The sequence below is a fragment of the Nipponia nippon genome, unplaced genomic scaffold (genome assembly GCF_047370975.1).
Source record: "Nipponia nippon isolate SJK-2023a ecotype South Korea unplaced genomic scaffold, ASM4737097v1 scaffold_8, whole genome shotgun sequence".
Classification (NCBI taxonomy): Eukaryota; Metazoa; Chordata; class Aves; order Pelecaniformes; family Threskiornithidae; genus Nipponia; species Nipponia nippon.
In genome coordinates, this window is record NW_028262402.1 from 52,520,687 (window position 1) to 52,532,597 (window position 11,911).

Below are 11,911 nucleotides of genomic sequence, written 5' to 3' on the forward strand. Positions count from 1 at the left end.
GCTCTAGAGCATCTCCATTTTCTCCCCTTGCCTTGTCCTGTTGTATAACTGCGTGTCAGGCCAGGAGCCAGAGCTGACATCACGTTGCAGAGGACTGCCCTGGGTCTTGCATAACCTTAATAGGACAGCCACTTGGAAAGTGTTTATGTGCCATTAGAGAGGTTGCTCTTCTAGCCACTCTACTGCATTAGGGGAGCAGAGTCATTATAGACCAGGCAGAAGTAGTAATTGCATTTACATCATTGACGTCCACCATGAGGTATTTCAGTGGGCCCTGATACTTCAGGTCCTGTTCCCATCCCCCTAGGAGCAAAACTGTAGCCATGGTAAGTGATTGCAACTGATTGCAGTGCTGTTGCATTTTTTCCCAGGAGGGTTTTGTTACCTCAAAATCGTTTGTGATTACTCCGTGGGGGTATTGTCAAAAAGATGACTAGCAGGCTGCAGGTAGGTTCAGGGTCCATGCCCAACATCATATGGTTTAGGTCTTTGAATAACAGCATCCCTGTTCGCCAATGGTATGCTTACTGGGTCCAAAACCTCTAGTGTGCTTGTGCTTGCTGGCTGTTACCTATGTTGCAATAGGCAGTAGCAGCCTGCAGAAATGCAAGTGTGAGGGAACTAGGAAGGGAGTAAAATACATGCAGCTCTGCTTGAAAAATGTGTACTTCTCCCCATTCCCACTGTGACACTCAGATCCACTTTCCTGCCCTGTAATAGGCAGCGGCCAGGTAGACACTGGCTTTAGCACATGCTGCTTTCCTCACCTCACTGCTGGAATGAGTCCAGAAGCAAATTAAGATGATTAAATGCTGATGCAAATTAAGAGCTGCCAGCCTGTATCTTCCCTTAGCACTGCCTTTCCCCTTGAAAAGAAGCATTCAGGACATGGTCATGGAAATGTCACACAGTAGATGGCTATGCTACTTTTGCAATGCAGAAGGTGACATGCATCTTCCTCTAGCTCTCCTTTCAGGCTGGCTCTTACCTTCCTGGCCTGTACAAGTTTCATGGTGATTGGACACATGCACCTTCTCATGTGCCCGAGGAAGACAGGATACTATTCAGACAAAAAAAAAAAAAAAGGGGGGGGGGGGGGGGGGAATGGTAACAGAGGTAATCCCCCACCAGCTGAGATGAGGCTCAAGCCTCTACATCCTGCACTGCAATTTAATCTCCTTGTGCAGGTACAGATGAACTCACTTGAAATAGTATAAAGAGAAAAATGACTGCCTGTTTTTCTTCCAAGTGTTGAACTATGTCCCTTCATATTTAGCAGGGTGATGGTGTTATTTTTAGGGAATTAAACAAGATGTAACACTTCTCTGTCTCATTCTCTTCCTGTATTTTATCTGAACAATTTTAAAGATGACAGCTACCAACATTCATTAAATGAAGATTTGTTTTGGTAAATGTATTCCTGCCATAATTATGCTGACAAGCCTCAAAAGAAAGATCTCTCCTAAAAACTTGAGTGAGATACTTTGATTGTACTTTTAGGCTGAGTGAGAAGAATTCTGCTTTGCTGCAGAAACCTTTCATATACTGCAGGCTGTTGCCATTCTGCTTCCATATGGTCCCAGCAATTCTCACTTTCTTAGCAGAGCAAGTTGGGGCAAAGAAAAATATTAGGCAATGTATTCTCCAGCATGTCCCCGCATTTTCTCTTTTTTGGCCACAAAATTTCTTCTTTGGCAGGAGCAATGAAAATGCTTTTAAAATGGATGAATTACCACACCACAAGAAATCGGTTCACAGAAGTACAGTTTACCCCATGGATCCTGATGATTTTAGAACCATATGGGTCACTATAAAAGGTCATACTACCAAAAAAGCCAAACAAATCTGGAATAAATTGGCTTAAAGAGCTCTACCTTTAGCTGGTTACCCACAATGGTGTACAGGATTTACGAGGGCATTAAGTATCTAAACAAAGTACTCCAAGCTCAGTAATTCTCAAATAACAGCTGATTTTAATTTTTCTTTGGCATTTATACACACATCCTATTGCAAGCTTGATTCATTTCTTTTTGCACTGGAAAAACTGTTAAAGCTGGAATGGGAAGTCAAGAATGTGGGAATTCATACATTGCGTGCATATGTGGTTTAGTGGTGTATGCCATTTGTACACATCACTTACTGGGGAAGTTAAATCACTTTTGGATACAAATTCCAGCAACAGCTTCCAAAACTCCATCAACTTCAAAACTTTGAAGTTACATTCTCCACAACCTGTTATTGAAATATTTCTTGCCAGCTCAAAGCAAGCACCATTTTCCAAAGCAGAGATTTTTCTTCTTTTGCTCTGCAGGCTGCAAAGTGACGCTCTTTACTTGCACTTACAGACTGGCTCCCCGAAACTGGAACTGTCTTCTCTCTTAGGAACACAGCGGCTCTTGTGTACTGAAGCTTTTTGTTGTTTTTTTTTTAACTTCTCGGACTTCCTTCGTCATCACTGATGAAAATGAATGCAGTCCTCTTCCACATGCGAACAGGACTTCATTCATTTATGCAGTTATTAAGGAAGTCTTAGAATTGTGGACATGCACACAAGGCTGTGACGGTCTCAGGGAACTAGTGTTCCTTTGTGGTGGGTGCCTAATGCAGTAGTGACACAGAATTTACATGACAAAGGAATTAAAAAATATCTTTAGCCCTGGCTTCCAGATGACTGACGAGCAGGTTTCAATAAAAGGAGTCATGACTCATGCACCAGTTTGCAAAATTGCTGCCCATGTCTGGGAGGAACAGCTTTCTGTTTGCTGCTTTCAGGCTGTTTCCTACACTGGGTGACAGACTGGGCACCATAGGAGCTGGTGGTCTCGTTGCGTTGGGGAACTGTGGCTCCTGACTGAATCTGCTGTTTCAGATATGGGTCCACTACAGTTGCCCTGCCCAGCGGTTATCCTTCAGCCCGCTGGGCTTAATGGCCCTGTGCCATCTGCACGAACAACATTCAAGAGGGTCAGCGCAGGCTTGGGGTGGTGGTGCCAGCGGGCCCCTGTGCTGGCATGGGCTGGAAGCCTGCTCGGCGACTTGGAGCAGTCTCCTCTAGAGCTTGCTGAGCTTGATGGCCTTCTCAGTGCACAAAAAGTGCTTCTCCAGAGAGGCTCCTTCAGCCAGAAGCTCAGTTAGTGAAGGGATTAATTTAAAAGCTTATCTCCTCTCCCTCTGTTGGTGCCACTCTGGCTGTGTCCAGCCTCCCTTGCCCCGTGCCTCCACAGCTCCTGCCAAACATTCATGCTTTTTAGTGCATTTCCCCTTGTTCCCATTACAAAAAAAATCCAGCTGATGCAAAGATTGCCTCTCTAGGGGAACTCGTCTTTGCTTGGCAATCATTGTCACTGTAACCTTCTCAATGGAGTTTAATTATGTGCTTGCGATTAAGCAATTATGCATTATCAGGAGCAGAGTAAATCAAGCCTTTTATCTCCACTAACAGGATATTTCCTGTGAGTGTTCCTGCCAAAAGAACGTAGGGGAAAGATGGGACGATTTTGCATGTTATGTAAGCGTGTTTATTTAGGGAGCTCACAGCACTGTGCGTTGGATGCAGCCACCTCTGCTCCAGCTCCAGCGCAACCGCCCGACTCTCGCCACGCATGGCTAGGGGACTGGACCCACACAGTAGCGAGCGGTTGGGTGGCTGTGAACCACAGCCACTTTTACGGCATGCTGCTGAGCCCTGCTCAGAAGCAGGAAAATGGGTTTCAGAGATGCTACACACTTGCAGATAAAATAACTAGGGCTCAGTCGGATGGTTGCCCTGGATGAAGGCGCTTCATTTGGGGAGAGGGGGATCTCAGAGCTGCTGCAAGGTTTGCTGTGCAGATAAAAGAGGAAAGAGGCCACCCATGCTGTCGCTCACTCTGCATTCAATTAGCTTGCTCACTGATGGGCTAGCACTGCAGAATGGATTTTCCCACTGATTGATCTCTTAATGTAAATGGGCTCTGGTTTTAAACTCAAACCATACATACTTTTTTCCCCTTGGAGCTGTTCTCTTGTATTCTGCTCAGAGTATACTTTCTCTCTAGCTGGGATCTGCTGCACCATTGCAGTTAAGGGCCTGCATTATCATTATTTATATAAACAGCCCTGAGATGGTCATTTACCTCAAAATGTCTGTATTTAATTATTCTTTTTCTTGTCTCTCCTCTTACACTATTTGAGAAGACTCTGAAAACTTGTCCTGTGCAGCTCTTTCCTCTTGTTCTGCCAGGCTCTTTACGCAGGAATAATTAATATATAATATATGTGAAATTTTTCCATATATCTCTACAAAAACATGACTACCCAATAATAGTGACATTTTGAGCAAACTGAGATTCATTCATGTATTATAAAATTTCAGTTTAAAAAAGAGATTGCCCTTTTTTGAATACAATATATGTCTCTGTTTTAGAACATTTCTCTTCTTCGTGATTCACGTTCCCTATTGTCTTTTCAGACCTTGATCAGGAACTTTACCTTCTGTATCTGCAGGAATAGTTATTTAGTGCCTAGTGGCTCACTTCACCAGAGCCAAAATGTCACCTGAACAGAGCCTTTGGGATCTGCAAAAATAAAAAAGCAATAAATATAGTAGAAGCCATTAACAGTGCTAAGAGCTACCGGGAAACAAGGCTTAGATTCTTTTACACAATTTATTAGCCACAGCTATACCTAAGAAAATGAATCTAATATAGGAATTTAAGCAGAATAAGCTTTAATGGAATTATTCCCACCTTCCAAAGCAGACTGGGTCAGTACTTCACAAACCAAAATCTCTCCCCCAAAGTCTAATTTCTGTGTGCTCAGAGAAATAGAAGCAGCTAGATAACATGGTAGAAAGGCATTGATTCTGAACAATATTACAGTCACCTTCTTAAAAAAGGAAAAAGACAAAAGCAACTTTTTAAACTGGCTGTTGTCATAAAACTGAAATTTTCCTTAGCTAAGTATGATATTTCAGAACACTGCTATTTAACATCTAATCACATTCAAATAGGAACTTCATAATAAATATTTATGAGGACAGTAGCTCATGAGTTTTGAGATTATTTCTATGAGAAGCGACATAATAACTCTGTCACTCTTGGTTTCTGCATGAAATCTGGCAAGAAAATCCATCAGGTATGAGTGAAGATACTGTAAATTTTTTCTGTCAAGAATAAGTCCAATCACATTTGGGTATATAGGTTTTAAAACATCAGGATTGTTTAGATTAAAATCATCCTTTGGTGAAATGAACATCTACTTATGCTACTCTGTACCTTGTTTTCTTTTGCATAGCCACAGATGGTGATTGGAAATAGTGAAATAACCCCAAATGACTGAAAGAGTGGATAGTTTCTGAAATGATTTGGTGTAAATCTGAGGTGCAACAGGCTGAAGCAGGAACTGATCTGTAGTGTGATCTGTAGGCTATTATGGATGTTGGTGGTCACGGGCAGTGTTGTCTCTCCTGTTCAGAACTGACTGCATCTCCTGTGCAGCATTTCCCATCATACCTGGGGGTACCGGTTCTTCAAGATATGATTTAGGACCTTCTGGAAGTTTTGGGGGCAATGAGTCAGTAATCTGATGCTTATTTAGGACATCAGTGTTATGCCTGAATTGTTTCTTGAAGAATGCTAAAAATTAAGGAAAGAAAAACTCTTTAGTATGATCCTAAAATGTCTTGTGATAGAAATCCTTGGGCTTTGGTTAAAAATATCAGGCTGGCCAGATGGTACTTACAGAGGCATCTGTGGAGATTTGAGATAGATGCGAGTCGACGAAAATCAGAAGTGGCACAGAGGAAGATGCTCTGCCGGTGGTGTTCCTCAGCCCCATGGGGCAGAAGGCCAATGTGTGTGTCCACTCAGAGGGCTTGAGTTCCTGTCCAGAACCCTCCTCCACCCTGTGCCCAGTCCTCCTGGAGCTGAGTGTGAGCTTAATGGAAATAAATCTAGCATGAAGCGATGGGGAGAACAAGTGAGCAGGGAGCTAGGAAAGGGGTAACTTCCCTCTCGACCATGCAACAGGACAGTCCCTGTGTCAAATGTCCTTTTGTCCAAGAGCTCACCCACCCCTCACCCATGTCATCCACCCCCAGCCACCTCCTGCCAGTGCTTCACTTCAGTGTCCCTTTCTGCTCCCCATGGCCCTCAGGAACTAAGCCCATGGTCCCTCTGCAACAGCTGGACAGGGTCCTAGGACCTCACGGACATCCCTGCTCCTCCTCAGTGACACTCACGGGGGCGAAAAGTCGTAGGAGTTGAGGAGTCAGCATCTGCAGTGCTGAGTTGTTTGATTTCTTTTACAGCAGTGCTCATTCCCATGGCTTCAGTTTGTCCCGCAGCCCAAAATAGCTGTAAGGCCATGCACATCGTGTATGTGGCGAAACCTCACCTTACGCTGCCCATACTTAGACTGAGAACTTTTCTGCAGAATGAGGATGCTTGAGAGCACGGCTGCAAGCTGCGACAGGCTGTCTGCACTCAGCAGCTGCAGAGGTTAAGTTAGTTTTGTGCTCCCAAATGAAGATTTTTACCAAATTTTATGTTAGGTCAAGAAGCGTGTGTGCCGAAGCCCCATGCATTATTACTTTAATCAATAAAATGTGACTGAGAAGTCCTCTGAAAGTCATCATCTTCTCCTTATAGAGGCTCTTGGTGACCAGTTAATTTTCATTATTCCCAATTTCAGAGCCTGTCGTCTGTTATCTATTCGCCCTTTGGATTGCCCTTTGGATTGCTGATGAAAGAGCCCTGGAAGTGTTCAAGGCCAGACTGGACGGGGCTTTGAGCAATGTGGTCTAGCGGAAGGTTTCCCTGACCATGGCAGGGGTGATGGAACTAGATGATCTTTAAGATCCCTCCCAACTCAAACCATTCTATGATTCTGTGATTCTGTGATTCTATGATTCTATGATTCAAATCTGCACTATATACAAACTGCTGGACATGCAGTGCCTCATCTAAACACAGAAACCGCAGTACTTTGAGTCTCTCAAGGCTGTTCACTTGCCCTTTGGAGTCATTTATTGAATCTTTTAATTTCTCTCTCTTTCCTTCCTCTTACAGTTTGGATTCAAATATTTACCCTAATACAAATATTTGAAGAAATTCAGTTCTCCTGAATTCTGGGAGCAGCAAACTCAACAAATGAGGGAGAAGTCTGAAGTGAATGAAAGAACAAAACCTCACATATTACAGCAAAGAGATAATTACAACTGATTATTTTTTCTGTAGACAGTAATATTTCACCTTATAAAAACCAAAAGACAGCTGTAAATTTCCTTGGTCCATTCAAGATAAGAAGAAAATTACAAACACTTCACTGAAGAATAATAATCGAATTAGGCAGTTATCAGGAACATATAATCAGAAATTATCAAGAAAAGACACTTAGAGGGACAGGAGTTCAAGCAAGCTTCTTGCACGATAAAATGGTAGTGTTCTTAAATATAACCTGTAGTATCAGTAAGTTGTCGACCAGAAATACTAGGAAAATCCACTGTGTTTGTTACCCACTCTCCCATGACTCATATAGCACATTATCTTCTAGCAACACACAATGTATACACCAGATTTTCTCAGGATCAATTTTATGTATATCCCAGTGGAAGGGTGGGACAACATCTATGAGAAGAACAGTCAGATGGTCAGATATAGGCTATATAGAAACTTATTTTGCATTTTTTTTCATAGACTTATTCTTACCAAATTTCTCTCTCCTTCCAGCCCAGTTTTGTAAAGACTTTGACAGCATGCTGCATGTTCAGTAGTTCAGAGATCATAGGCAAAGGGTATCTGATTTTCACAATAAATCTATTTTTTCTGCGCTCAGAGCACCTTCGGGGGAAGCCACTGGTCCTGCCTATCCAGAGCGGAGAGGGGCCAGGTTTCTTGCAAGATTTTCCTTGCATGCTCCCTGGATGGAAGTAAGTATGTCAAAATGGGACCTCTGTGCTTGAGACTGCATCGATAGGATCATTTTATGCCTAGTAAAGGGATAATGCAACAGCTCCCATCTAAGCAGCAATGTCCTGGTAAATTTAATATTTTATCAGAAGGGAGTACTTGACTTCTAAGGCTGTTGCAAGGTAGGTCCAATTTCCTGAGCACCTATCATTATGGAAATGCTAGCAAAGGCCAAAGTCAAAGCTGTAACTCTTTTGTCTTGCAGGTGCTTGATCTGGTGCGAGGGGAGGCTTGGGATGGCTTTTCCCCTTTTTGGGGATGACTGGAGAGTGAAGCGATGGCAAGGGCCAAGATGCACCTTGCATTGCCTTTTTTCTGTGGCCAAGCTTGTGCTAAGACAGTTTTCAGCCTTCGGGAAGGACCTTGCATGATAATGTGGAGGAGTCAAGGCTCACTTGCTTGAGATCACAGATTAAAAGAAATTTTAAAAGAAAGCAGAGATGGTTTGGCTCAGTTATTCTGAATAATTTCATTTAGCTTGAAAAGTCTGAACAAAATATTTTGCTATTTTGGCACCAGCTATTTTGCACTTCCAATTCCATTAAGAAGTTTGATAATTTGACTTCTTGTCCGGATGCATGAAAAAAAACAGTCCAGGTACAGTATCACAACTGTCATGTGTAAGAAGATCTGATTTTGACTATCCCTACTGAATACAGCACTTGGTGGAAAAAATAAGGTGACATTTCTGTGCTACCCCAAGAGACTGCAATTCCTTTGCAACAGATCTCCATAGCAATATCCCCTGGTGTCTGAGCTCTGGACTTTCTCTTGTTGAGCAGTCCAGAGTTTTCATACATGATCTTTTTCCCATCTTTCCCATGCCAAAAATGCATGCTAGGATCCTCCTCTCTGTGTCACACTTCTGTCTGCAGCTGGGATCATCCTAGTTGGGGTCCCATTGCCTTTGTACCTGGGCAGAGGAATAGTGGCCTCAGCAAAGTGTAACTGGTGCTACATGGCACTGCCAGATCCTTGTTTTTCACTTGTGAAAATTCAAGGCAAAGTTTAATAGCTGGATAGCAATGAGCTGTATTTAAGCTAGTGGCCTATGAGGTGAAAGGTTCCATAACCTGTTACTAATTTCCTGGATCATCTAGCCCTCTCATCATGCAAGAAATTCTTGCAGCTTTGTAACAGCAGCAGAAACTGTTGGAGTCAAAAGCCCTTAGCCAAATAGTGGAGGAACACAAGAACTGGGTAAGTCATACAGTATTTTTCTTCCAGTGTTTGTCTGTCTGGCAAAAGCTCCACATACATTTGGTTTCTGTGCTGTACCTTGGTTATCCAGACTTCCTGCATGCTAGACATATCTTCCTTCTGGTTTGGCTGTGATGACTTTTATTGAGCTCTCTCTACCACCTTTATAGATTGTAACATAGCCAGGTAAATGTGAATCCCTTTACTCTGATCGCCAGCATTGCAAAGCTTCTCGCTCAGAAAGAATAACTTGATAGTTAGAAAAATGACAAAGATGCACAACTTCATCATACACTCACAATTTACTGTTGCTGTTGCTGCAGAGCTGTGTGGGAAAAGCAGTCTGGTGCCCTGGAGTTCAAATCTACAGCAGCGCATTCAAGATGTCTGAGCTCTTGAGAGCATTTGCTGATATAGTGAATTAAATTTAGAGCTGTGCAAATCCGGCTTTGGATTTAGATTTGTGAGATTCACCTTTGACCTGGTTTTGGATGGAGATTGGGATGCCTGTCTTGTGCAAATATGTGGGCAGTGTGCATTTTGTGCTACCTTTCAGCACACTGAAAGGGTATAATTTCTACGAGGAATACTTCACCTACTAGTTACCATTTCAGGCTATGGCATCTGCTTTTGGCTATGTGCCCCCTCTTCTGTAAGATCAGGTGTCTGCGATAAGAATAATTTCAATTGAATAGCCTTGATACAAACAGCAGACTGGGAGAATACCATCAAACATTGATATGTTGTGGACAAAGATCTGAGTAAGTGGATTAATGTATACACTTCACGTAAACCATAATAGACAGTCAGCTGTTCAAGACAGACGAGGCTCGTCAGGGAAAGTTAGGTTTGCACTGTGATGGTTTTTGAGTTTTCCATTTCTTTCCTGCAGACAGGCAAAGGTAAAGCTGAGGAGAGGGGTTCTGGATGTCCAGAAAGATGCTGGAAAACACTGTGTCAGGAAAGACCTTCCTGGGATGTTTCAACAATTAAGAACCGAAGCCAGCCTTGTGACAAGAGATGACCTCACAGACCAGATGAAACCAGAAGAATCTCTCTGTGTCCTATATGTGGCCAGCACCCTCTGGCTAGTCCTTCCTCCCCGTAATTAGCACCCAGACATGGGCATTGATGTCAAAATCTGCATCTCTTTCCTAATCCGGTTTCAAAACACTCCGCCATCTCAGCTGTCCAGACTTCCTGTGCTAATGGTTGCCATGACAAGAATTCTCTCTTTGATCCCTTTTTGGGGACACCCTTCCATCTGCAGCAGTGATTACACTGGTCACAGCTTCCTGCCGAGTGCTGTCCGTCTGCTAAAGAGAACGGAAAGAAAAATGGAAAGCCAGCCAAGGTCCTTGCTATATTCAATACAGAGTAACACTATACACAAGCAAAAAATAAAATAAATAAGACTGAAAAATATAAAACAAAGTAAAATAAAATTAAATTAAATAAATTAAAAATGCTAGAAGCTAATTCTACCCTTGTAAAAAAGACAAGAATGGTAATAATGTAATTTTTCAGATTGTATCTGCATCACAGACTGTGAGCAATAAATTAATCTTGTTGAATCTAAGAGGAATGAAGATGAATTAGCAGCCTCTGATCTTGATTTGAGGAGAAACCCCTTGGGGCAAAACCGAAAAAGGACATCCACTGACTGCAAATTTCTCAGACAATAGAAGCTAAAAGGCACCTCCTGAAGCAGACCACAGCAGGTCAGCTGCCAGCACATGTATGCTTTGTGCCCACCCTGGCCGTCCCACTGCCCTCTAGCCACAGGACAGGGGCTTCAGCATGGCATCAGTGCTCCCTGAGCAGACAGGCATATCCCTTGCACCACCACTGTGGCCTTTTTTGGACTCATCTGCCATCGACTCGGTCTGTGTCGAGAACCTGAGCCTCAGCAGGTCCCGGCGGTGGCTTTGTGGTTGCGCTGAGCAGGAGCAGGCACTTGCAGCAGGGGATGGGGACCGAACATGCCTCTCTCTGCTCAAACTGCACAGCCCCAGCGTGTGAACCTCTCACCCCTCCTCATACGGTCTTTTCTCTGTTGTTGCTTTGCCTACACATTGTTGCACTGTTGTTATATAATATTCTCTATATATTGTTATATTAAAACACCATGATTATAGGCTCCAGGTCAGGCTGCACTTAAACAAAAGCCACTGCAGCCATTGCCAGGATCCCCAGTGGTGTTTTCCCATGCACTGTGACTCTGCAGAGTGCAATCTGTGTATCTTGGAGAAACACAGCAGGAGAAGGCGGTAATTAAGAGCCTGGTGATACAAATAGGCATTTTGGTAGCTTCGCTACAGTCAGAGAGCTCTGTGGATTCACTTTAGCTGAAGATCTGGATGTGGTTCAGCCAGAAAACAAGACAGGAAAAGGGAAAAACAAAAAGTGTGTGTGAGAGGAGCAACTCATGGAAACGATATCCTTCTCCACCTATGACATACAAAGGGACAATGCCCAATTTAGGACCAGGTTCCCCTCGCCTTTTTTCTCCCTTTCCCAAAACCAATGTGGAGCATGTTCTCCAGCCCCAGGAAGGAATGCAGAGCTGGAAAGGATATGGAAAGCATTCAGTGGGCTGGTCCAAATGAAAAACTGGAAGAGATGCAAACATTCGCTGTGATTCCCAGGCATTATACACTCACTGGGGCACACATACAGCTGTAGATAGGAAGATAGCTTTTGGCATGCTGAAGGCTGCAGGTGTCTGTCTGAGCTTCCCAGTTCTACCAAAAGCTCTGCTG

At 43.3% G+C, this 11,911-nt stretch overlaps 1 long non-coding RNA gene across 1 annotated transcript in view; it reads left to right on the top strand.

Annotated features, from left to right (window-relative positions):
• The window catches only part of LOC148050622 (uncharacterized), a 35,646-nt gene extending 27,594 nt beyond the window's left edge, over window positions 1–8,052 (top strand). Inside the window, exon 3 of the long non-coding RNA XR_015700927.1 lies at window positions 7,816–8,052. This is a non-coding gene — a long non-coding RNA (uncharacterized LOC148050622). The remainder of the gene's footprint in view (window positions 1–7,815) is intronic.
• Window positions 8,053–11,911: the final 3,859 nt, after the last annotated feature.